Raw genomic sequence first — 26,719 nt, 5'->3', positions numbered from 1 at the left:
CATGAAAGAAAAGCAAGGCAACAATGTTCGATCGATTTCTTGCGCAAGGGAAGCCCTCATCTGTGTCCAGCATGACAATGAACCCCAAATGGTGGCCTCCTCTCGCTGCCTTTTATTGACAAACTTCAAACAATAGTTTACAAAACACCTCCCCTTGCAACCCCCCTTTGGTTACAAAGACAAGGCACTGTATGTAAATGTATACACTGAGTGTGTGTGTGTGTGTGTTATGTGAGAATTTGTGTGTGTGTTATGTGAGAATGTGTGTGTGTGTGTGTGTGTGTGTGTGTTATGTGAGAATGTGAGTGTGTGTGTGTGTGTGTGTGTGTGTGTGTGTGTGTGTGTGTGTGTGAGAGTCCTCCTGCTGACCAAAGGGTCATAAACCCCAGGAAGCTTTCATCAAAAGAAACAGATCTTTCAGATAGGATGTATCTACAATAAAACCTCCCCGGCACAGAGTGGCTGGAGAGGTGGTCAGGATCAAAGAGATGGCTTTGATCCTACTGCTTAAACTAAGACTGTACAAATTTAAGAAACACAATGGCAACATTCAACAATTAGACTTAACAGGTAACAGTGAAACAGTTTATTTACAGTGTGGGATCGTTTGTGTTCGGAGTATGAACTGAGATTCCTGAAGCTCTTGTCACACTGGTCACAGCTGAAGTTCACTTCCATGTGTGTACGTTCATCTTTGTTACCTGATTGTGAGAAGCTTTTGTCACAGTGTCTGCACTTGTATGGTGTCTCTCCTGTGTGGAATCCCTTATGCTTTTTCATTGAGCTCATGTCCAGTGGTGAAGGATGACCCACACTGGTCACAGATGTGCTTTTTGACCCCACTGTGGAACAGTTCATGTATTTTTAATGTACTTGGTGTGTGGAAGCCTCTCCCACATTCTTTGCAGTAGTTCATTTTGTCTCCACAAAGATCACAGAGAAACTCTTTCCCACCACCACAGTGATGAGTCTTCATTTTTCCAAACAGTTCATTCAGTATAACTCCATAAGTTTACTGATCATATTTATTCCAAACAATCAGGTTGAAAATACAGGATAAAAAGGTAAATACATCCTCACAGTAACTGCACTTGTAGAGTTACTTTCTGGTGTGGATCTGTTGGTGTTTTTTCAGCTGATGAGGATATTTAAAAGACTTTCCACACAAGTGACAGTTGTACGCTTTAACTCCACCGTGGATGACTTGGTGTGTTTTTAAGCTTCCAGCCTGGGTAAAAGATTTTCCACACAACTCACAGCTGTAAGATTTAACTCCACTGTGGATGAGTTTGTGTGTTTTTAAGGTTCCAGCCTGGGTAAAAGACTTTCCACACAACTCACAGCTGTAAGGTTTAACTCCACTGTGAAAGAGTTTGTGTGTTTTTAAGTCCCCAGCCAGGGTAAAAGACTTTCCACACAAGTTACATCTGTACGCTTTAACTCCACTGTGGATGAGTTGGTGAGTTTTTAAGTTTCCAGCCTGGGTAAAAGACTTTCCACACTCATCACAGCTGTAAGGTTTAACTCCACTGTGGATGAGTTGGTGTCTTTTTAAGACTCCAGCCTGGGTAAAAGACTTTCCACACTCATCACAGCTGTAAGGTTTAACTCCACTGTGAATGAGTTGGTGTGTTTTTAGGCTTTGAGCATGGGTAAAAGACTTTCCACACAAGTCACAGGTGTAAATTTTAACTCCACTGTGGATGATTTGGTGTCTTTTTAAGACTCCAGCCTGGGTAAAAGACTTTCCACACAACTCACAGCTGTATGCTTTAACTCCACTGTGGATGACTTGGTGTGTTTTTAGGCTTCCAGCCAGGGTAAAATCCTTCCCACACTCATCACAGCTGTAGGTTTTCTTTCCTTTTCTTCTGTGAGGTTTGTCGGCCTCCTGAGAGCGCTGACTTCTCGCTCCATGTTGGTCCTGCAGTGACAGAGATACAAACACAGGCAGTGAGTGAAATGCAGTCGTGGAACAAACTGTAACTCCCTCCATTGGTGGAATCAAACATGTCAACAAACACATTGTTGGTGTGTTTCCACCGCCTTCTGGTAATAGTATTACATTACAATGATCTGCTACAATGAGAGTTGTAATGAAAATGACATTATTGAAAAAATATCAATCAGCAGAGAAACTCTTTTACTTCAGAAAAAATTAAAGTGATGATATTGTTGTTTCAATGTGTGTAGAGAAAATATGATCTTTGTATTTTCTTGTAACTTCTGTGGTCTTTGGTTGTGAATGTAGATTCTGTATATATTGAGGAGTCCAGGATGGAAAAGATAAAGCTGCTGTTAACAGCAGTAGATTCTGTACAGGGAGTGCAGAATTATTAGGCAAGTTGTATTTTTGTATTGTGACTTGTTCAGTGGTGGTCGTCTTTCAGCCTTTCTCACCTTGGCCATGTCTCTGAGTATTGCACACCTTGTGCTTTTGGGCACTCCAGTGATGTTGCAGCTCTGAAATATGGCCAAACTGGTGGCAAGTGGCATCTTGGCAGCTGCACGCTTGACTTTTCTCAGTTCATGGGCAGTTATTTTGCGCCTTGGTTTTTCCACACGCTTCTTGCGACCCTGTTGACTATTTTGAATGAAACGCTTGATTGTTCGATGATCACGCTTCAGAAGCTTTGCAATTTTGAGACTGCTGCATCTCTCTGCAAGATATCTCACTATTTTTGACTTTTCTGAGCCTGTCAAGTCCTTCTTTTGACCCATTTTGCCAAAGGAAAGGACGTTGCCTAATAACTATGCACACCTGATATAGGGTGTTGATGTCATTAGACCACACCCCTTCTCATTACAGTGATGCACATCACCTGATATGCTTAATTGGTAGTAGGCTTTCGAGCCTGTACAGCTTGGAGTAAGACAACATGCATGAAGAGGTTGATGTGGACAAAATACTCATTTGCCTAATAATTCTGCACTCCCTGTATATATGGAGGAGCCCAGGATGGAAAAGATAAAGCTGCTGTTAACAGGTTTTTAAAAACAGACCAGCTGTGCACACAGTTTCAATAACAGTGTAATTGTGATGTTTTTCTCACCTTTTGTGTTGAAGTCATTGTTTCCTCTGTAGTGGCTGAGCTGAGTCCAAATGGCTGAAATTGTTCCTCTGCTGCACCACCAGACTCTTCTCCTCCTGTTACTCAGCTGGGACACAAAAAGTATATATTTGTATTTTATCCCTGACAAAAAGAGGCAGAGCAAATAAACATGACTAAACTCCTCAGTGACAACAATACCTATGAAGCTTCAAGGTGAAACCCCAGAAGCAACTACAAAAAGAAAGTCATCAGTTGCCTACAAGAACTTGAAAGGGAAAAACCCCTGACCCCCTGCATATCACCACCTTTACCCAGGGGATGCTACACCCTGTATATATGGACTTCCATAGATCCACAAAGACGGAGTCCCGATCAGTCTCATTGGTAGCAGTATAAACTCAGCCACCTACAACATTTCAAGCACCTCATTACCATCCTAGCTCCCCTAGGATGGTAATTTCAAAACATTTTGAAACTCACTTTGTTAATGTGGAATTCTAAATTTATTTTACAAATGGAGAATTTATTCTACAATTTATCATCTAAGCATCTAAGAATTCTGTATTTCGATGTGTGTGTGGCTATTGTGGTTCTCCATATGGTGGTACAAATAGAGGACATAGATGAAGTGGCACACATCACGAGGGGGTACATTTACAATCACACACAGTGTGGTTGGCTAGGTTAACTCACAAGCAGAATTTAGCTGTGCCTGACTACAATAGAGACTTTCTTCTTTAGATGTTTCTGAAACAAGAAGGTGTAGTAAACAGATTTGTTTCAGAAAAAGGGGAAAGTAATTAAAACGACATACATAAGCACAGAATATTTTAATCCCACTAACACATACACACACATGCAATGAAGCTCATGAATACCAGATGGTATTTTAAACCTGTGTTTCTGATTTTATCATCTTGTTCGGTTCACTTACTAAGATGAGAAGCGATATATGAACTATCCATCCATCCATCCATCCATTTGCTGCCGCTTATCCTTTTCAGGGTCGCGGGGGGCACTGGAGCCTATCCCAGCTGTCATAGGGCGAGAGGCGGGGTACACCCTGGACAGGTTGCCAGTCTGTCGGAGGGAACCCACACAAACACGGGGAGAACATGCAAACTCCACACAGAAAGACCCCGGCCTGATGTTGGAATTGAACTCAGGACTTTCTTGCTGTGCGGCAACAGTGCTAACCACCGTGCCACCATGATATATGAACTAGTGGACTAATATTATATTAGGAAAGATGACTGAATGATAGCAGGGGTGAACAGAATGCAGCAGAGGGTTTAAATGAGTGAGACTAACAGATTCTTAGTTTCTTGTTCCTGATGATCAGATAAATGATGAGTTTAAAATCCAGGTAAGGAACGAAGAAGGCCAAATATTTTGAGTTTTTAGAAATAATTTTTGATTTACGTCTTAAATTGGACAAGCATGTAAAGAAGATTGCTAAGACGGTCAAGGCGAATCTGAATTGTTTTGTGTTAAGTCAGAACTACAGGGAGTGCAGAATTATTAGGCAAGTTGTATTTTTGAGGAATAATTTTATTATTGAACAACAACCATGTTCTCAATGAACCCAAAAAACTCATTAATATCAAAGCTGAATGTTTTTGGAAGTAGTTTTTAGTTTGTTTTCAGTTTTAGCTATTTTAGGGGGATATCTGTGTGTGCAGGTGACTATTACTGTGCATTAATTATTAGGCAACTTAACAAAAAACAAATATATACCCATTTCAATTATTTATTTTTACCAGTGAAACCAATATAATATCTCCACATTCACAAATATAAATTTCTGACATTCAAAAACAAAACAAAAACAAATCAGCGACCAATATAGCCACCTTTCTTTGCAAGGACACTCAAAAGCCTGCCATCCATGGATTCTGTCAGTGTTTTGATCTGTTCACCATCAACATTGCGTGCAGCAGCAACCACAGCCTCCCAGACACTGTTCAGAGATGTGTACTGTTTTCCCTCCTTGTAAATCTCACATTTGATGATGGACCACAGGTTCTCAATGGGGTTCAGATCAGGTGAACAAGAAGGCCATGTCATTAGTTTTTCTTCTTTTATGCCCTTTCTTGCCAGCCACGCTGTGGAGTACTTGGACGCGTGTGATGGAGCATTGTCCTGCATGAAAATCATGTTTTTTCTTGAAGGATGCAGACTTCTTCCTGTACCACTGCTTGAAGAAGGTGTCTTCCAGAAACTGGCAGTAGGACTGGGAGTTGAGCTTGACACCATTCTCAACCCGAAAAGGCCCCACAAGCTCATCTTTGATGATACCAGCCCAAACCAGTACTCCACCTCCACCTTACTGGCGTCTGAGTCGGACTGGATCTCTCTGCCCTTTACCAATCCAGCCACGGGCCCATCCATCTGGCTCATCAAGACTCACTCTCATTTCATCAGTCCATAAAACCTTAGAAAAATCAGTCTTGAGATATTTCTTGGCCCAGTCTTGACGTTTCAGCTTGTGTTAGGGCTGCTCGATTATGGCAAAAATGATAATCACGATTATTTTCACTGAAATTGAGATCACGATTATTTGACGATATTTATTTAACCCTTTAAGACCTAAATGGTAAATGGTAAATGGCCTGTATTTATATAGCGCTTTACTAGTCCCTAAGGACCCCAAAGCGCTTTACATATCCAGTCATCCACCCATTCACACACACATTCACACACTGGTGATGGCAAGCTACATTGTAGCCACAGCCACCCTGGGGCGCACTGACAGAGGCGAGGCTGCCTGACACTGGCGCCACCGGGCCCTCTGACCACCACCAGTAGGCAACGGGTACTATAGAACCAAGTCCACCAGAGCTTATATTATTTTTTTTACATGCTGTAGTGCCATTTGTGGGAGCATTTCAAGTTGCTATACATCAATACAACTGTTATAGCCCATATTTTAATAATATGTATGCATTAAGTCCATAGTAATTACATAAATTGCAAAAAAGTGCAATAAACTACAAAAAATATTGAAAATCGCTTTTGTTTTGTTTACATATATTTCTACTTGGAGAAATTTAAGAGGTTTATCCCTCAAAACTTTAAATACAATAAAGTTGCAAAAAATAGTTTACAACAACAGGAAATTTATTTTGAGTGTCTTCATAGTTTTATTTTGGAGATACAGTTTTTATATACTGCAGGAAAAACAAAAAACAATCCTATGATGCAAATTTGCAAAGAAAACAGCAGGTGCATCATTTCACTGTGGGAAGTGTTACGAACAGCTGATGGATCGGCAAAGCCTGTTTCTGGAGTATTATGTTTTTGTTCCTGCAAGCGCTTTTTATGCAGTTTTTGCAAAGCTATATGTGGAAGGAAACCGTGACCGAGGACAAGCTGATGGCATCAGATGTAAGAACAACTCCTCCAGTTTCATATGCAAAACAAATTATTGCGCTAGCTTACACGGTTCCGGTTCTACAGGGATTTAAAAATAGTTACACAACACGGAGCGTGCTGCTCTGACCGGCTTTAAAGGGTTAACAATGACTTTAAAAAATAATATAAAATAGTGTGCAACACCACTGAAGTTTTTTTTACCTCTCTTTTCAACCAACAGCAGTCACTCTCCTCTCCAAATAACTTCTGCTTAGCTTTCCGAGCTTCCCTCGGGTCCTCTTAATCAGCGGTCTCCAACCTTTTTTGCGCCACGGACGGTTTATGCCCGACAATATTTTCACGGACCGGCCTTTAAGGTGTCGCGGATAAATGAGGGAGGGGCTAATAATCGGCTCAGTCATTTTTAATGATCGTTGAAATTCCAGATCGTAATCGTGATTAAAATTCGATTAATTGAGCAGCCCTAGCTTGTGTGTCTTGTTCAGTGGTGGTCGTCTTTCAGCCTTTCTTACCTTGGCCGTGTCTCTGAGTATTGCACACCTTGTGCTTTTGGGCACTCCAGTGATGTTGCAGCTCTGAAATATGGCCAAACTGGTGGCAAGTGGCATCTTGGCAGCTGCACGCTTGACTTTTCTCAGTTCATGGGCAGTTATTTTGCGCCTTGGTTTTTCCACACGCTTCTTGCGACCCTGTTGACTATTTTGAATGAAACGCTTGATTGTTCGATGATCACGCTTCAGAAGCTTTGCAATTTTGAGACTGCTGAATCCCTCTGCAAGATATCTCACTATTTTTGACTTTTCTGAGCCTGTCAAGTCCTTCTTTTGACCCATTTTGCCAAAGGAAAGGTAGTTGCCTAATAATTATGCACACCTGATTTAGAGTGTTGATGTCATTAGACCACACCCCTTCTCATTACAGAGATGCACATCACCTGATATGCTTAATTGGTAGTAGGCTTTCGAGCCTATACAGCTTGGAGTAAGACAACATGCATGAAGAGGTTGATGTGGACAAAATACTCATTTGCCTAATAATTCTGCACTCCCTGTATATACCTACTTTAGCAGCTCAGTTATTTATGCATTTGTCACGTTCCTGGGTCTTTTGAGCCATTGTTTTTAGTTCTAGTTCATTTTTGATGTTTATCAAATCAAATCAAAATTTATTTATATAGCACATATTAAAACAACAGTGTTGACCATAGTGCTTCACAGTCAGTAAAAGCACGAGACAGTTAAAACAAACAATAGAAGAGGACAACAAACAATAGGTAACAACACAACAAGCTAGACCAGCCAACTAAACAGAATCAAAAGCCAAAGTAAAAAAATAAGTTTTAAGACGTGATTTAAAAGACTGGATAGACTTGGCAGTATGAATATGAACGGGGAGGTTATTCCAGAGTCTAGGTGCCACGGATGCAAAGGCCCGGTCACCTCTCGACTTCATTCGAGTCCTAGGTTGTGCTAGGAGCCTGTGATTGATGATCTAAGTGCTGTGTTGGGATTGTATGAATGGAGTAGTTCAGAAAGATAGCTGGGCGCTAAATTACAATGGTTTATGTTTAAGTTCTTTAGGTCAGTGAAGTTCATTTGGTTATTACACTCAACAAAAATATAAACGCAACACCTTTGTTACTGCTCCCATTCCCCATGGGATGGACGTAGAGACCTAAAATTCATTCCAGATACACAATATAACCATCACTCCCAAACAGTGGTCACAAATCAGTCCAAATGTGTGGTAGTGGGCACATCTGCTATATTGAGATAATCCATCCCACCTCACAGGTGTGCCACATCAGGATGCTGATCTGACATCATGAGTAGTGCACAGGTGTGCCTCAGACTGCCCACAACAAAAGGCCACCCTGGAATGTGCAGTTTTGTCTCACAGCAAAATGCCACAGATGCCACAAGCAATGAGGGAGCGTGCAATTGGCATGCTGACAGCAGGAATGTCAACCAGATCTGTCGCCCGTGCATTGAATGTTCATTTCTCAACCATAAGCCGTCTCCACAGGCGTTTCAGAGAATATGGCAGCACATCCAACCGGCCTCACAACCGCAGACCTCGTGTAACCACACCAGCCCAGGACCTCCACATCCAGCAGGTTCACCTCCAAGATCGTCTGAGACCAGCCACCCAGACAGCTGCTGGAACAATTGGTTTGCACAACCAAACAATTTCTGCACAAACTGTCAGAAACCGTCTCAGGGACGCTCAACTGCATGCCCGTCGTCCTCATCTGGGTCTTGACCTGACTCCAGCTCGTCGCCGTAACAGACTTGTGTGGGCAAATGCTCACATTCGATGGCGTCTGGCACGTTGGAGAGGTGTGCGCTTCACGGATGAATCATGGTTCACATTGTTCAGGGCAGATGGCAGCTGAGAATGTCCCAGTTCTTGCATGGCCAGCATACTCACCGGACATGTCACCCATTGAGCATGTTCGGGATGTGCTTGACCGGCGTATACGACAGCGTGTACCAGTTCCCACGAATATCCAACAACCTCGCACAACCATTGAAGTGGAGTGGACCAACATTCCACAGGCCACAATTGACAATCTGATAAACTCCATGCGAAGACGATGTGTTGCACTGCATGAGGCAAATGGTGGTCACACCAGATACTGACCGGTTCTGGGTCCCCAGACCCCCAATAGCGCAAAAAACTGCACATTCCAGGGTGGCCTTTTGTTGTGGGCAGTCTGAGGTACACCTGTGCACTACTCATGATGTCAGATCAGCATCCTGATGTGACACACCTGTGAGGTGGGATGGATTATCTCAATATAGCAGATGTGCCCACTACCACACATTTGGACTGATTTGTGACCACTGTTTGGGAGTGATGGTTATATTGTGTATCTGGAATGAATTTTAGGTCTCTACGTCCATCCCATGGGGAATGGGAGCAGTAACAAAGGTGTTGCGTTTATATTTTTGTTGAGTATAGATTTCTCTTTTATTTTCTTCCCCTGTATTTAAGTTTCCCTCACCCTTTGTGTTTCATGCTGCGTGTCTTATGTTATCAAGTTTGTATTGTCATGTCTGCGTCTCATGTCTCCTGTTTCATTTTGAACGTCTGTGTGGTATGTCAAATCTGTTCGATGGCATCATTTAGGGCTGCACAATTAAATGCTAGAAAATCGCAATCTCAATTCATACTTATGTGTGATCTCATATCCAAATGACAACGATTTAAGAAAAAAAAGAAAAAAGGTAAAAAAAAGATGACGATTGTACCGCATTTTGATCCGGGACATAATCTGAATGAAAACAAACGCTCACTCTTCCTGCTCAACAAATGACAAAGGAAGAGCCTTATACCACGTGATACAGAAGCAAGCTTCAGAAGCCAGGTTCTCAAACAAATCTCCTCTATGACCCACAATGAATCGTGGGATATAGAAGGTCCGATTGGCCTCCCTGTTGCTGCGGAGCCTGGGACGGTCTGCTTGCCTCCACCCTGGGGGGAAGGGTAACATCTCTTGGGTCTGGGTTCTGTTTCCCCCTCTGGGGGCGAGGGTACCTGGACCCGGGGTATAGAGTATGTTTGGGGAGTGGGATTATGTGTACATGTCCATTTATGTCAATCCTGACATTGGGTGAGTGCTGAGTGTTTGTATATGTGTGCATGAGGGTGGGAATGCATGTTTGTGTCTGTGTGTGCCTGTTTGTCTGTGTCTATATGTCAATATGTCAGGGCGGGTCTTAGACTCCACCTCTCTGGGAACTCCCAGGCCTATCTCCCCTCACCACACTCCCTGCCGTGACCGATGCCCTCAGGGGTCGGTGCATTGGTGCTTCTTGGTGTCCAGGGCTGGGCGCTTAGGTATGTACCAGCTCACTCCCGGTGGCTACTTGGCGGGGCCTGGTGCCTGTTGCTCGGTCAGGCCTCCTCAGGGGTGCAGGGGGCTCTCAGGCCTCCGGCCTCTGGGCCTGCAGCTTGGTTCACTCTGGCATACCTGGCTGCCGGCAGAGCTGGCGGGCACGCCGGTGCTGCCCCCTCTAGCTTCTGCTCGGTGGCTACTGGGTGACGCCTCGTCTGGGGATCCTCAGCCCTTCCCATGAGGGTGGCACGGATGTCCCTCCGGTGGTCCTCCTTGGGCTCTCACACTCTGGGGCCTGTGGATGTCTGGGGCCTGGATCTCCTCCATGCCTGCTTCATGCCCTGGGGGACAGGGCTATGGGTCTCTACATCCTCTTGCAGACCATTACATGTGGAAACCATTTGAATACAAGCGCGCTGATCCACACAGGTGTGCACACGGGTGTTCACTGTTCGTAGACTTAAATTACACCTTTCTTGGCTGCTACTTTAAAGCACATTGTGCGCTGTCTGACCTGCGTGCTGCACAACAACATTGAATATTTAGTATTTACTGCTGTTTACACTTAGCTAGATTAATGCGATGGTGTTGTGTTTAGTATGTTGATTTGGGTTTTTTTTTGCTTGTTTTCTATTCTTTCTCTCTCAACAGGTGATCCAGGAGATTTTATTATTATTTTTTCCCCTTTCTCACTGTCCCTCTCCCCTTCTGTTTTTCTTTTCCTTCCTCTTTCTTTCTCCCTTTCCTATCCCTCACTCATGTCTGTCCCGTCTGTAACTACTGAAAATAAAATAAAATAAATAATAAAAACAAAGGTCGATCAAATGGACCAATACGGCAATGCCACGATGATCCATTTGGCAAAATAAATCCATTGGGTATCCTTGTTGGTCTTCAGACAACAATTCTGACGGCAATTCTAAATTCTCAAGAACAATTCTAAAGAACCAAATGGGACAGGCAAAAAAAACCAACAAAAAAAAAAACAAATGACAAGGGCAGAGCCTTATACCACGTGATACAGAAGCAAGCTTCAGAAGCCAGGTTCTTAAACAAATCTCCTCTATGACCCGCAATGAATCAGTTATCACCTGGCTAAAGATATGGCTCCCATCAACACTGTGCAAAACGAGGGATTTAGGAAAATGATCAACACCCAAACACTACACAGTTCCGTCCTGCAACTATTTTTCAAATGTTGCACTACCTGCTCTATACACGCAGTGTCGGGCAAGTGTGGAGATCGAATTACAAGCAGTACAACATTTCACGGCAATGACAGACTTATGGTCCAGCCAAACTAAGTGTTATATTTTGGTAATAGTTGTGGTTTACATTTTAAGAAAAATACCTAATACGTACCTCTCTCATCAGCTTACACACGGAAAGAATACTGTTCAAAATGTTATTCTTAAAAGTATTTTAAGGTTTTGTAAGTAAGAGTAGACAATTGAGACATTGTTTTTATGTTCAGTCTCAACTGTTACAAAGTTGATGTGCAGTTAATAAGTGCAATAAATATTTATATTGGAAAAGAAAATCATGAGAGAATCGTGATCTCAATTCTAAGCAAAAAAATCGTGATTCTCATATTATGCAAAATCGTGCAGCCCTGGCATCATTGTCACATTTTAGAGAAATATAATTTACTTAGTTTTAAGAGTTTTAATCATTTGTGTTTTCTTAAATTAGTCTTTAAAGGTATATATAGGATGGCCCCAGAGTGTCTTAATAGATACATCCAGAGACAAGATAGTAATTGTATTACTAGAAGCATGGTGAACGGAAACTGCAAGATATCATATCGCAGATCTAAATTTGGTCAGTCGGCATTTTCCATAAAGGCTTGTAATCTGTGTAACCCACTTCCAACCAAAATCAAATTGATTACAGACATCAGATCCTTTCCATTGAAGGTTAAAGTTTGGTTAAAGGGAAATCAGAGATGTTTTCATTTTAACTAATGTTATTATTTTTATTTATTGTCTATTAATTGTAGTTGTATTTACGATGTATTTTGGCTTTATGAAAATGTATGTTTTATGGTAAAATGTATTTATTTTGATTGTAAGCCCAACAAGTGACAATTGTTGAAAATTTGCAATAGCTATAAACTTATGTCCGTTACATCAGTTTCATGTTTTGTACTTGGACTATGTCAAACTGCACTGTGCCTTTTAAATAAATACATTCAAATTCAAATGTGTGAGGGATGCTTTACCATGACATACACCTGGTTACATGGGAATAAACTTATTAGAGATGGCACGATACCACTTTTTTATGTCCGATACCGATACCATAAATTTGGATATCTGCCGATACCAATATGAATCCGATATAGTGTTTTTTAATCAACAAAACTGTTTTTTAAAATATCTTGCTGCATTTTGCAACTCTGCAAGTTCATACTCAAGTTTAAAACAACAACTACACTAAAGCTATTCTGTTATACCTGTATACAAAAAAAATATTTCATAGTTCAGCAATACTGATCAATCTAATAAACTTAAACCTACACCATCCTCCCTATTCTGGTATTTTAAAGAGTACTTAGCGTAAATATTAAGCAACCTAACTAATAGGGTTCCAACTCCCAGCAACAACAAAAATAAATAAATAAAAAATAGGGAACCACCCCTCACGTGCCACCTCATGATGCTTAATCGACGTAATCAACCTTAATTTGATGCAGTGTGAAAAAAAATGCACAGAAATCAATTATTTTTCAAGAAATATTAAATAGATTCAACATCTTTCTTCAACAAAATTGCAGACTGCACAGATGGTACCTTCCCAAAGTAAAAAGTACTATAGCTTACTAGGGTATACATATTAGACTTAATAGTCACTATATACAGTAATTGACTTCTATTCATTTTACATCAAATTAAAAATTTAGGTGTCAGATAATTATTTATTAAAAGCTCGACATTTTAAATGAGAATAAGAAAGAAAAGTATGTCTTTGTGTCCCCTTTTCCCTGTTCATGCCCTATCGGCCCCCCTGGCTAAACTTTGCTAGATCCGCCCCTGCACAGTTACCAGCATCAGCTACGTAGAAAAAGATCCTGGTGTAGAAAGTAATATTAAATAAATTCTAACAACAGCTTATCAAGCTTAAACGTGCTGCTGTTGTTCAGCCGCTGGTTTCCTCTTTCTGGTGCAAAGTGCGCCAAAAACAAACAAGAGAGACGGACTCGCGACAGAAAAGCCGATCAGCTGATCATTGATCAGTTTCACGATTGAAGTAGCAGCCGGAGAGCGAGAGGCAGTCGCTTGTTAAGCTTAACGTGGGAATGCTTTACAAACATTCAGAGATGGACTTACACACTTGCTTTACTTCTCTCTGGGATAACTTTGTCGGAGATGAAATGCCGGGTTGCTAGCGAAGCTCCACAGGCTATCCAGACCAGGACAGGTCCCGCATGCCACAGCTGCTCTATCACGTGATGCATACTGCTCGACGTGCTAACGTTCTGAGGTGAGTTACGGCGTGTTGCAAGTTTTGTGAGGTGCTTTCGTGATATTTAATGGATCGGATTACATTTTTTATTTTTGCATGATTGGAACTAACTATACAACAATCGTAAAGTGAGCTTCTCCGCATTACAATGGGCACTGGAGAACATCACCTATGTGGGACACGATTAGATAGTAAGTCCTAAGTCCCTTATCTAAAAGGATTCAGCAAGGTAATCCATTCGAAATTCTTCTTGATGCATGCTCAATCATCCAGGTAAGTAAATCTCGAAAAGTTGATTCTGTTCATCAGGACGTAGTGTTTTCAGTGGGAGAAACGTTTCGTCACTCATCCAAGTGACTTCTTCAGTCTCAGCTGACTGCAGGTTTCCCCAATCTTGTAAACAGTAACTAGAACCACTGAAGGAACAATGGGCTGGTAGGTCAGTTCCTTCATCATAATTATGTAAATTCTCATGACCACTGATCAATGGCCATGAGTACCATTCACAGAGAGTTGGAGAATGGCTGCAATCACAGCATTGTAAGATGGCGAAAGATGTCCCCTTAGGCCCCCTGCTCGATTCAGAGATGGTCTTTCCCTTCTCATGTAGATGGCCTCCTCGACTCCACACGCAAACCGGCGTTCCTCCCTGTCCAGGATGTGTACATCCTCATCAGTGAAAGAGTGTCCACTGGCCTGTAGGTGTTGTGGAGGCAGATTTTTCTTCTCATGTATTAATCACATATTTAATCATATCACATTAGTTAAAGTAATATCACTTTCTCACTTTACTATAGTAAGAGCACTCCTGTCACCAGTTTGCATGCATGTGGAATGTTAACACAGTGAGGCCATTGTAATGGGAGACATTGAACACACAGTGGGACTCCTCCTTATCAGGGATGTAAATCCTTAGGTGACGATCAAGCAGAAAACAAGGTCATAATAATTCTCTCTGTGAGGGAGGAGGTATAGGTAAGATTTTGGGTTCGTCACATTTCATTGAGGGATTTTTGATTGGCCTCAAATATGCCTGAAGCACCTAAAGAATGAGGTAGTTCTTCCAGTGTTTAATGTGATTGTTTTGGTTTCCCCAATCACTGATGTGGGCAAAGTAAAGATGATTGTAAATTCCTTTGAGAGGGTTTACACTGTTTAAATGGGTCTATTGCCCTACAATAGTAAAGAGTACAGTACACTGCATAGATAAAGAGGAAAGATCTATCAGTCTGTTGTAAAAATTTAGCTCAGAAGTGTTTGATATATGTTGGCTCTACATGGCCACATCTGGGTTTTACCCCAGACTTTGAAAGCACTAACATTGAAGTTAGTTTATGTTTGTGGTATTCATTTACCTATAAGTTCTAATATAGTCACTGTCCTTTATGGTAAACATCTGGACAGGGCAAAGCAAAAGGCACAAAGGAGTGTGTGTGATGTTTAGAATATTCAGAAACCTAAAGTATGTATCAGCAGCAGAATGGACCTGAAAATAAGTGCCCATGTTTGTTTCAGTTATATGAAGCTTTGAATATTGTGGATTAGTAGTACTGCTGCGTTTGTTGCATCGCATTGCTGTAATTGTTTATATGCTTTATATATTCTGAGGTAAGTTGATCTATAGTGTTACATCATATTCTATAATGATGTTATGTGTTTGTATACTTTTTGCCCAGTTTGACCCATTTAGCAGAAATCAGCCTGTATAAGGCTCTGATATCTATTCTGTATGACTTAAAGCAGTTATGACATGGTCTGATTTTCTCACCCAATAAAGGAATATTTAATATATCAGTCTACTCTTCATTCTATCAGAAACAGTTATCACAGCTCTGACATTTTCTTGTTACACATATGTATAAGAATTGAGACTAATTTAGTAATGCCAACAAAATGAAATAACAATATTTGTATCTTATATATAATACATCTATATATACACTGTCAAAGATAATTGTCTTTGAGTGACGATTTAAGGTGATAGGAAATATAAATAAATGCAACTTGAATCTTTACTGAAGCTCAGTATTTGACAAAGTTCAAATTCACTGCTGCAATAACTAATAATGATTAATATAAAAATAACTTTAATATTTCCCATATTATATTTACATTACCAAAGTGAGATGACTTTAGTCTCATGAAAAACATTAGCTAGTAAATAACCATTAGCTAATCTTAAAATGACTGTTCAGTACAGAAATGAAGCCTGGCAATCATGTTTTTACAGTCCCGTGGTCTCAGCCTCAGATACTCAACAAATCAAACAAAGCTTATATAAAAACAGATGAACAAAAACATTTTCTCCTTCATTTCTGTTTCATACAGCATTAACAATGCCATACGGCAAGAACCAGTATCACAGGAGTCGTTAAAGGAGGCCAAGAATACAAAGTTTCTCTTTACGCAGACGATATATTGCTTTTTATAACTGACCCCACCCTAAACACCTCAAAACTACTAAGCACTCTACAAAGATTCGGTTCAATGTCTGCCTACAAAATAAATCGTCAGAAAAGTGAATTCATCCCAATCAATGCAGCTGCAAAAAATATCCCATTTAATCTAATACCATTCAAAATAAATAATAAAAAGTTTAAATTCCTCGAAATCTGGATCTCCGGCTGTTACAAAGATCTTTATAAAATAAACTACCTGCCAATGTTGAAGAGTCTGAAAAAGGACATCACCTGCTAGAACTTATTATCCCTTTCCCTCAGTGGGAGGATTAATATAATGGCCATGTCAGTCCCCCGACGGGTCCCGATGGCGCGAGCGCACCGCGACCTGTCGACCTACACGCCGAGCCCCCAACCGCGAGCAGTCATGCCTACCACACCAGTTAAGGTACCGAAATACAACGGGCTAACCCCGCTAGAGCCCTACCTCTCACAAGTGCGGCTGGCTGCCAGACATAGTGACTGGAGTGAAGAGGAGACTGCTACACACCTAGTGCTAGCATTAGAGGGAGATGCACTGCAGATACTCCTTGACCTAGCCCCGGCAGAGCAGCATGAGCTCCAGGCCCTCAACGTGCACTCGAAAGGCGATTCGGGCAGCGGCACTCCACTGATCAGAGCAGAGAGCAGCTAACCAACCGGAGCCGTCGATCGGGGGAGAGCCTGGGCACCTTTGCAGCAGACGTGTTGCTGTATGCTCGTCGTGGCTACCCGGAGTTTCCAGCGGCAGCCTGTGAGGAGCTTAGCCTGCATGCTTTTCTGCAAGGACTTTTCCCAGAGCGACTACGCCAACACGTCCGCCTGGCCATGCCTCAGACCCTCCGTGAGGCGCTCCTTGAGGCTGAAAGGGCCGAGCCGAAGCTCACCTCGCGACCTAACCAGCAGGCGCCGCCCCACCAAACTACCCCCAAATCAGAGCCGCAGACTGCGACGGGGAGGGGGGGGGGGTGTCGCCGAGATGTCCCAGCTGCAACCCTCGGTGCCCTGGAGGCGTCCTCGTCGACCGACCGACCGCTGCTACCGGTGCAATGAGTCTGGCCACGTGGCGCGTGACTGCCCAGCACCAGCCCCGAAGACCAGAACTATGCAGCCTCAGGGAAATGAGGAGGGAGCGGTGTAGCGAGGGGACCACCGGTCCAGCTTCCTGTTCCCCTCCAAGGATGATGCACAGTGGTGGCACCTCAAGGGACTCTACCTGAGCTGCTGTGTTGAGGACCAGCTATGCCAGGCCCTGGTGGACACGGGGTCTACCATTTCCCTGATACGACCTGGCGTGCTCCCTGAAACATCCGGGCCACTGGTGAAGGGTTGGTTGCCCACAGACACCCAGCTGATGACAGTGACGGGGGAGAAAACTGTTATGCGGGGGAAGAAACCGTTGCGGATCCGAGTGAAGGATCTAGAGCTGGTGCACGACTTCTGGCTCGCCAACATTCAAGACCAGTGCATCATTGGCCTGGATCTGCTGAGCCGCTGGGGGGCCTGCGTCGACACCGCGAAGCTGGCTATCACTCTTGGCGCAGAGACTTTTGCTCTCCAGCGCGGCCAAAAGCAGGGAGCGGGGACCAGACGAGACAGGCGTCGGGCAGCTGCCGCTCAGCAGATTTCGGATGCCGGTGGCTGTGGGTCATCTCCACTCGCCTCAGCCTCTCAGCCTGACAAACCTCCTTCGACCGAGACCATCGAGGCTGTTGATGACCTTTGGCAGCGCAGCAGCGTAGGCCTCAATGTTGACCAGCGCCAGCGGTTGAGGTGCCTCCTGGACAAGAATGTGGACATCTTTGCCACCAGTGACAAAGTCTGTAGGCAGACGAGTCTGGTCCAGCACACCATCGACACCGGCTCTGCTCAGCCCATCCGTCTGCGCCCACACCGGCTGCCCCTCTCAAAACGGCAGGTAGCAGAAGAGAAGATCCGTGAGATGGCTGCGGCTGGGGTGATCAAGCCATCCAATAGCCCATGGGCGGCACCCGTGGTTCTGGTGGATAAGAAGGATGGCAGCCCGAGGTTCTGCGTGGACTTTCGCCGTCTCAATGCAGTCACCAAGAAGGACTCGTACCCGCTGCTGCGGATCGACGAGGCCCTAGATTATGTTACCGGCTCCAGTTGGTTCAGCTCCCTCGACCTACGCAGCGGTTACTGGCAGGTGGAGCTAGCCCCCGACGCAAGGCCTAAGACTGCATTCACCATTGGACATTGGATTGTCTCACCTGAGCGAGGTCTTGAGTGCCATCCGACGAGCTGGGCTGCAGCTCAACCCCGCGAAATGCCGGCTGTTGGCGGGAGAGACCACGTTCTTGGGCCATGTGATCAGCGCTCGAGGTGTTGCCACTGGCCCCGCAAAAGTGGCTGCGGTCCGGGACTGGCCGACTCCCTCGAACGTCAAAGAACTGCGGAGCTTCCTGGGCATATCCTCCTACTAACGTCGGTTCATCAAGGGGTTCGCGACGATGGCCAACCCCCTCCACCGTCTGACTGACAAGGGACAGCTGTTTGGCTGGGAGGAGGCCTGTGCTGCGGCTTTTGCACAGCTGAAGGAGGCCCTCACCAGAGCCCCAGTCCTGGCCTACCCCGACACCCGGCAACCTTTCATTGTGGACACTGACGCTAGCAGTGTAGGAGTCAGGGTGGTCCTTTCCCAGCAGGACGAGGCTGGAGAACGGGTGGTGGCGTACTTCAGTCGTGCCTTGGGGCGAGCCAAGAGGAACTACGGCGTGACCCGGTGGGAGCTGCTGGCCGTAGTGCTAGCGGTGCAGCACTTCCAGCCATATCTGCACGGCTGCCGGTTCCTCCTGCGCACTGACCATGCATCTCTGACTTGGCTCCTGAACTTCAAACACCCAGAAGGGCAGGTGGCCTGCTGGCTGGAGGTCCTTCAGGGCTATGACTTCGAGATCCAGCATCGGGCAGGTCGACAGCATGGCAACACTGATGCCCTCTCCAGACGGCCCTGCGTAGCCGTGGAGTGCCGCTACTGCCTGCGACAGGAGGAGCGGGCCCAGGAGGTGCTGGGGGTGGCTACTGCTCAGGCCACAGCCGGCGGAGGGGGGTGGCTCCCATTGACAATGCAGCAGCTGAAGCGGGAGCAGGAGGCCGACGCGACGTTGGTTCAGGTGGGGGCCTGGCTCGAGGCGGCGCAATGCCCAGCCTGGACAGGGGTGTCGGGACAGGAGCCCGAGGTGAAGGCCTACTACTCCCAGCACAACAATCTGGAGACGCACGACAGCGTCCTGTACCGGAGATGGCGGGCCCCCGGTCAGGGCAGAGATGTCCTGCAGCTGTTGGTGCCTCGGTCGCTGCGGTCGCAGGTGCTTGAGCTGGTCCACGGCTCGGTGGGGGCAGGACACTATGGGAACGCCAAAACTCTCCGCAGCCTCAGGGGACGGTTCTACTGGCCTGGCTGTCAATGGGATGTGGAACTTCATGTGCACTGCTGTGACACCTGCACGGCACAGAAGGGCCCAACTCAACACTCCACTGCCCCCTTCAGCAGTACCTGGTGGGGGCCCCAATGGAAAGAGTGGGAGTGGAAGTCCTAGGGCCTTTCCCCGTCACCGAGTCAGGGAACCGGTATGTGTTGGTAGCTATGGACTATTTCACGAAGTGACCAGAGGCCTACGCGGTGCCGGACCAGAGCTCAACGACGACGGCCGAGAAGATGGTGGAGGAGATGTTCACCCGTTTTGGGGTCCCAGCTGAGCTCCACAGTGACCAGGGGCATAACTTCGAATTGAAGGTCTTCGGGGAGATCTGCTGGCAACTGGGGGTGGAGAAGACGAGAACCACACCGCTCCACCCACAAAGCGATGGCTTGGTTGAGCGCTTCAACCGCACGCTGGCCACCCAGCTCGCCATTCTCACCAGCGAGATTGTAACCGACATCTGCCCCTGGTCCTTTGGTCGTATCGGATTGCGGTGCAGGAGTCCAGCCAGTGCACACCTGCCGCTCTGATGTTTGGACGGGAGCTCCGGACGCCTGTGGATCTGGTGTTCGCCCCCCCCCTCCCCGAGCTGGAGATTGATGGTGGGCCAGAGATGGACTACTACAGGAGGCTGAGGGAGCGGCTGCAGATGGTTCATGACTACACCCGCCAGGCCCAGGCCAGCGCCGGAGTACGACAGAAAAGAGCCTACGACACCAAGTGCCGAGGGGGGGTTTTCATGCCTGGCGACAAGGTTTGGGTGTATTGCCTGGTTCGCAAGAGAGGAGTGTCCCCCAAACTCTGCAGTCACTGGCAAGGGCCGGCGGAGGTCGTGGAGCAGCTAACAGACGTGGTGTACCGTATCCGCATGCCGGGCCCGGGGCGCATGGTGGTGTTGCACCGGGACAGGCTCTCACCGTACCGACCGCTCGCTCCGCCAGACGCCGGGGCAGGGGATGATGGTGGCACCCCATGTTCTGACCCGAGTGACTTTTCCCCCGCCGTGCCACCTGATAAAATAACACATTGATTCGTGCCATATAAAAAGTGAGACCTGTCAATTCAGATTATTTGTCAAATATACACTAATGAATCAATTTACATCAGCAGCCTAACAATTGTTATGATGATAAATACTAGTTAATCTATAGCACCAAATCATCAGTCAGTCACCCGTGACCTGGCCTCTTCACCTCTGTCCGAGCTACAGCATGGCAGAGCTGCACTGTTACCTGACAATTAGGACATACATGACAATAAGAATAAAACGGGTAGCTGCTTCAGTGTTTCTGTCAATTTGTGCAGATCGTGACTCATCAGTAATGTTTGCAGGGTGAGTGCATTTTTAAAACAATTTGTGCAAACTGCACTACAAGGTGGAATAGTTGCAAAATCATGACTACCTCAAGATATTTGTCTCAAAAATTAACCGTATGAATATGTCAGTGCCATAGGATGAAATTATTGTGTCACCAACATTTTAACGTTAGACATACAATTTTAACAGCCTAAGTAAACTAATATCCTGGCTTGCTCGAAGCTGCCGTTTTCTCTGACAGTTTCAATCAAAATTAGAAATGCTGCTCTGAGACTGAGAGAACTAATAGTGCTGCCTGTTGTGCAGTTAGTTTCCAAAACACGTTATTCGTGGTTACATACAATTTTAGACTGATGCTGGCCAAAGCCTAGCATAGCCTGTAAAGTTATTATGACAGACACATTTTATGAGTGAACTTGGCTTTAAGTGACTTACAGGTTTCTTTGAAAAATACTTTCTTACACTCAACAAAAATATAAACGCAACACCTTTGTTACTGCTCCCATTCCCCATGGGATGGACGTAGAGACCTAAAATTCATTCCAGATACACAATATAACCATCCCTCCCAAACAGTGGTCACAAATCAGTCCAAATGTGTGGTAGTGGGCACATCTGCTATATTGAGATAATCCATCCCACCTCACAGGTGTGCCACATCAGGATACTGATCTGACATCATGAGTAGTGCACAGGTGTACCTCAGACTGCCCACAACAAAAGGCCACCCTGGAATGTGCAGTTTTTTGAGCTATTGGGGGTCTGGGGACCCAGAACCGGTCAGTATCTGGTGTGACCACCATTTGCCTCATGCAGTGCAACACATCGTCTTCGCATGGAGTTTATCAGATTGTCAATTGTGGCCTGTGGAATGTTGGTCCACTCCACTTCAATGGCTGTGCGAGGTTGTTGGATATTCGTGGGAACTGGTACACGCTGTCGTATACGCCGGTCAAGCACATCCCGAACATGCTCAATGGGTGACATGTCCGGTGAGTATGCTGGCCATGCAAGAACTGGGACATTCTCAGCTGCCATCTGCCCTGAACAATGTGAACCATGATTCATCCGTGAAGCGCACACCTCTCCAACGTGCCAGACGCCATCGAATGTGAGCATTTGCCCACACAAGTCTGTTACGGCGACGAGCTGGAGTCAGGTCAAGACCCCGATGAGGACGACGGGCATGCAGTTGAGACGGTTTCTGACAGTTTGTGCAGAAATTGTTTGGTTGTGCAAACCAATTGTTCCAGCAGCTGTCTGGGTGGCTGGTCTCAGACGATCTTGGAGGTGAACCTGCTGGATGTGGAGGTCCTGGGCTGGTGTGGTTACACGAGGTCTGTGGTTGTGAGGCCGGTTGGATGTGCTGCCATATTCTCTGAAACGCCTGTGGAGACGGCTTATGGTTGAGAAATGAACATTCAATGCACGGGCGACAGATCTGATTGACATTCCTGCTGTCAGCATGCCAATTGCACACTCCCTCATTGCTTGTGGCATCTGTGGCATTTTGCTGTGAGACAAAACTGCACATTCCAGGGTGGCCTTTTGTTGTGGGCAGTCTGAGGTGTGCACTACTCATGATGTCAGATCAGCATCCTGATGTGGCACACCTGTGAGGTGGGATGGATTATCTCAATATAGCAGATGTGCCCACTACCACACATTTGGACTGATTTGTGACCACTGTTTGGGAGGGATGGTTATATTGTGTATCTGGAATGAATTTTAGGTCTCTACGTCCATCCCATGGGGAATGGGAGCAGTAACAAAGGTGTTGCGTTTATATTTTTGTTGAGTGTATATCCAGGTTCTTCCTTGTTGCTGCCGTCCTGTCCTTTTTGCAGGTCCTCGCAGCGCAGGCTTGCCGCTGCTAAAACTAAACAGAGCTCCCTGAAAGGCACAGCCAATCGCATTGGCCATATTTGTCACATGAGGTAGGACTCCTGTAACCCACATCAGATTTGTGGGTTGTGCTGCTGCATAAGGTTGGAGGTGTAATTTTCCCTCCCCGCCGCTAGGAGGCGAGTATGCCTTGAGATGACTTTCTGTTAGTCAACATTTCCTATTGTGGAAGCCATTACTCAAGAGGCAACTGCCAAATTAGCTGGAAGATCCTGGTAAGAAAAGCTGAAATAAAAGTTAAATTCGCAATTTATCTTCACATACTAGCTGTTAACAGATGGCTATTTATTAGGATCTGAAATCTGTGAAATACGGTCGTGGGAAGCTGCGTCAGCCGGGCGAGCTATCTCACCACTAGCCCCAGTAAGGGATGCTACATGAATGTAAGCGCCATGAAGACATGTAGTTGACTGCTGTTAATATATTTCCTGTTTAAAAACAACCAATCGGAGTTGTGATATTTATGTTTAAAGTACTGTAACATCACTGATGTACAGATGTTTAATTTTAAGTGCTAAAGAATATATTAAAATGTGCCCAGCTAACCGCTAGTATTAAGCTACTGCTTAGTGATTTCTGTGTATTTCTGTGTTCTAACATTACTGTGATTCAGTTGATTTAGTTAGCTTTCCAAAACGTTGGAGAAGAAGTAATATCGTCATGTAGTGCTTAAATGCACAGCTTTTAGTTTTGTTGACTTAAAAGTTAACTCATTTGATAAAGATGCAAAAAGTTCATAAAATGTGATTATAAAATGTGAGGGATCTCATTACTCTGTTGAACGTATTAATGTTTAAAGAAGTTGATATATTTTTCTGAGAAATAATTCAAGTTGAAATATCTTAAAAAGAAGAACAGTTAAAAGCGAGCTGTTAAAAGGATAAATATGGGAGAGTCTTACAAGTTTATTTATTCTTAAAAATGGTAAATATGAGGTATATTTTCTGTTGCACTAAGACCTTGTGTGATGTAACTCAAGTTATTTCATGATGGTTGAGACGCTGTATAACTAAAATAATTTGTTATACTTGAGCAATACTTGGCTAAAAGATGAGTGATGGAAGAAGCATAGATAAAATAGTAATGTATGCACTCTGAACTGTGTGCATAGATTGGTTTTTGACCAGGACAGGATCATTCGAGATCTGAACCCTGTGGGTTAAGTGGCGAGCCAATCCCAAGAGAGTGACTGTTGACGGACCCGGGTGCGGTGTGGCCAGCCGTGGGATCCATCTTCCGCGAACCTCAGGACTATTACTACATTTCTTGACACAGATAAGACTAACACTTTAAACATCTACCCGGGTAGCGTTAGAACCAATGGACAGAAACACACACACACACACACACACACACACACACACACACACACACACACACACACACACAAGGAACTCTAATTTCTCTTTCCAAAGAGAAGTGCACTGAGCAACAGGAGCAGAAGCTCTTTAATTGAAACTCTTTGGAGAATTTCCTTGAAGAGGATGTTGGTTTTGATTTTATTTTTAAGCCCTTTAATGTGCGTTTGTGCACTGTAGGATGCCGGCTTTAGACAGGCAGGGTTTGTAAACTTTACAACTTTCAATACAGTTTCTATTCAAATCACATCTTATCTATCATTGAGTGGTTCCTTCTCTGCTGATCCTTTCAAGGCTCCATAGTTTTACCCAGTGTTGGTCAAGTTACTTGAAAAAAGTAATCAGTAACTAATTACTGATTACTTCCCCCAAAAAGTAATCCCGTTACTTTACTGATTACTTATTTTCAAAAGTAATTAATTACTTAGTTACTTTTTAAAAACACGATTTACAACCTGAAGAGGTGATAAAGCGATAGATCTTTCAGCCCAATTCTACTTTTTCTACATAATCCTTCATACAAAATGTAATCAAATGGAAAAGTCTCTTTTTTTTAACTTGTTTTATCAGTTTTAATCTTTTAACTTCATGCATCAAGCAAAGATTTAATTATATGCAACATTCTCTGACTTGAATAAATTAGTTTAACATTTAAACCTATTTTCTGCACATTCCAGCACATAAAATAAAATATTTTTTGTGTTTACACTCACTCTTTCAAATAGATGCACGTAAAACACAGCAGAAAATAAATAAAGTCAAAAACTCAGCGGTCCTGTTACTCTATTTTCACCTGTAAAGCAGGACTGCGGTAGGCGGCGGTTTACCCTGGTGCAGGTGTGCTGCGGTCAGTTGAAGAATCCGCGAGTTTCTCTGTGAATTTCCCATTACGTCGTTGCGCACTCGGTGCTTGCTTGGAAGTTTAGGGGTTTTTTTCACTGTAAAAAGAAGTTTTCTTCCCATGCACGATGGACGCTAATTGTAACGCGTTACTGCCCATCTCTGGTCTTACCTGGAACTTTCTGATACTGGTCCAAAGTTGTCAAGACAATAATTTAATGCATATCTCATGTTATTTAATTGTAATACCTGTTACACTCCAGTAGAGAGCATAATTTAACTTTTTCTGCACCGCTGGGTGAATGAGACAATGACAGATCTTTTTTTTTTTTTTTTTTTTCTATCAGGTTTGTTTTTCTTTACTCAAAGAGATCAAATTATTGGTGGGGACAATTCAATAATCGCTGGATATTGGTGGGGACATGTCCCTTCCGTCCATGCCAAATCTATGCCCTTGACAGAGAGAGAGAGAGAGAGAGAGAGAGAGAGCTGTGCATGAAGTGTGATTTTTATCGTGGTGGAAGCAAAACAGCAAATGTCAGAGGGAATTCATGATGACATTTATCAAATGTGAAGTTAGTTTGCTGCTTCTTTTGCTGCTGCCTCGGTCAATTTTGGTTGGAGACGTAAACACAGAGCTGACCCGACGCAGCAGAATCGCTGAGCTCCGACAGTCCGTCTGCCGTGTCAGGTGAGAAAGGCGAGAAAGACAAAGAACTGAAGAAGCTTCTCGGATGAGAGGTGAGACGTCTTCAAGCAACTTATAGGAGTCCAGACGCTTTTCTTTGCAAGCTCCTTTGATCGAAGAGACAAAACTGATTGATGATGCGTCGGGTGTGTGTTTACGTCTTTGTGTGGAATCCGTGTACCTGCTCTCACTTAATGTTTGGTGGATGTTGAAATAGTTTAATCTGAGAATCTGGCGTTTCTCGCAAAACAAAGTTATATTTAAAAGTCAATTCAGGATTTAATGATTCGATATCGCTTTATTCAAACTACTCACCTCCCTCTCTCCACCTGCACTTTCAACTGGACCACGACCAATCAGAGAGGTCCCGCCCCTGACTATCTCTGATTGGTTTAGTCCACGATAGGGGCATAACGTGTGTCTGTTGTTGACCACACGGAGAGTTGCGGAGATTTTTTTTTGTTGTTGTAGTGCGACCAAAGATTTTTTTTAGTCGCACCATTGAAAAATTTGGTCGCATTAGCGACCAATTTGGTCGCACTCTAGAGCCCTGCCTGCAGCCCATCCTTTTGTTCATACTCCAAGACTATTTTTCTATATGTATTCTTACTCCCTGGCAACCGCCATTTCATAATGTTGCAAGCAATCACAAACTCTACAGTCTGTCTAACTCCAGTGTATACCAAACAATCTATTATTCTCAACAGAGCTAAACTCAACATAAACTGAACCCACATTAAAGTTAGCTCGGTGCTTACCTTTAGATGAGCCCACAAACCGAGAGAAACTCCGTGATGAAGCTGGAATTCTTTCCAAACACAGGAAACAGATCAGGGAGCAGAGACCCACGTGGTTCACGCTGATCTCAGCTACGATCCAGGAGACAAGGGTGTGCAGATCGATGCAGACATCGATCCAAACGTTGGTAGTGGTATATGTTCCTGTAAGTTCACTACTTTACTCCCGTTTCATGAAAAAGCAGCTCTCTCTGTTCG

At 44.4% G+C, this 26,719-nt stretch overlaps 1 long non-coding RNA gene across 1 annotated transcript; it reads right to left on the bottom strand.

The window, feature by feature from the left end:
* Nucleotides 1-31: 31 nt before the first annotated feature.
* Nucleotides 32-26,618, bottom strand: LOC143414344 (uncharacterized). Its single transcript, XR_013094902.1, has 3 exons — nucleotides 26,483-26,618; nucleotides 3,054-3,159; nucleotides 32-1,924 (listed from the first exon to the last, which is right to left on the bottom strand). It is a non-coding gene; the product is annotated as an uncharacterized LOC143414344 (long non-coding RNA).
* Between the last annotated feature and the right edge of the window lie 101 nt (nucleotides 26,619-26,719).

Source organism: Maylandia zebra, linkage group LG3 (genome assembly GCF_041146795.1).
Source record: "Maylandia zebra isolate NMK-2024a linkage group LG3, Mzebra_GT3a, whole genome shotgun sequence".
NCBI lineage: Eukaryota > Metazoa > Chordata > Actinopteri > Cichliformes > Cichlidae > Maylandia > Maylandia zebra.
The sequence above is the reverse complement of the archived record's forward strand: the minus strand, read 5'-3'. Positions and strand labels throughout refer to the sequence as shown.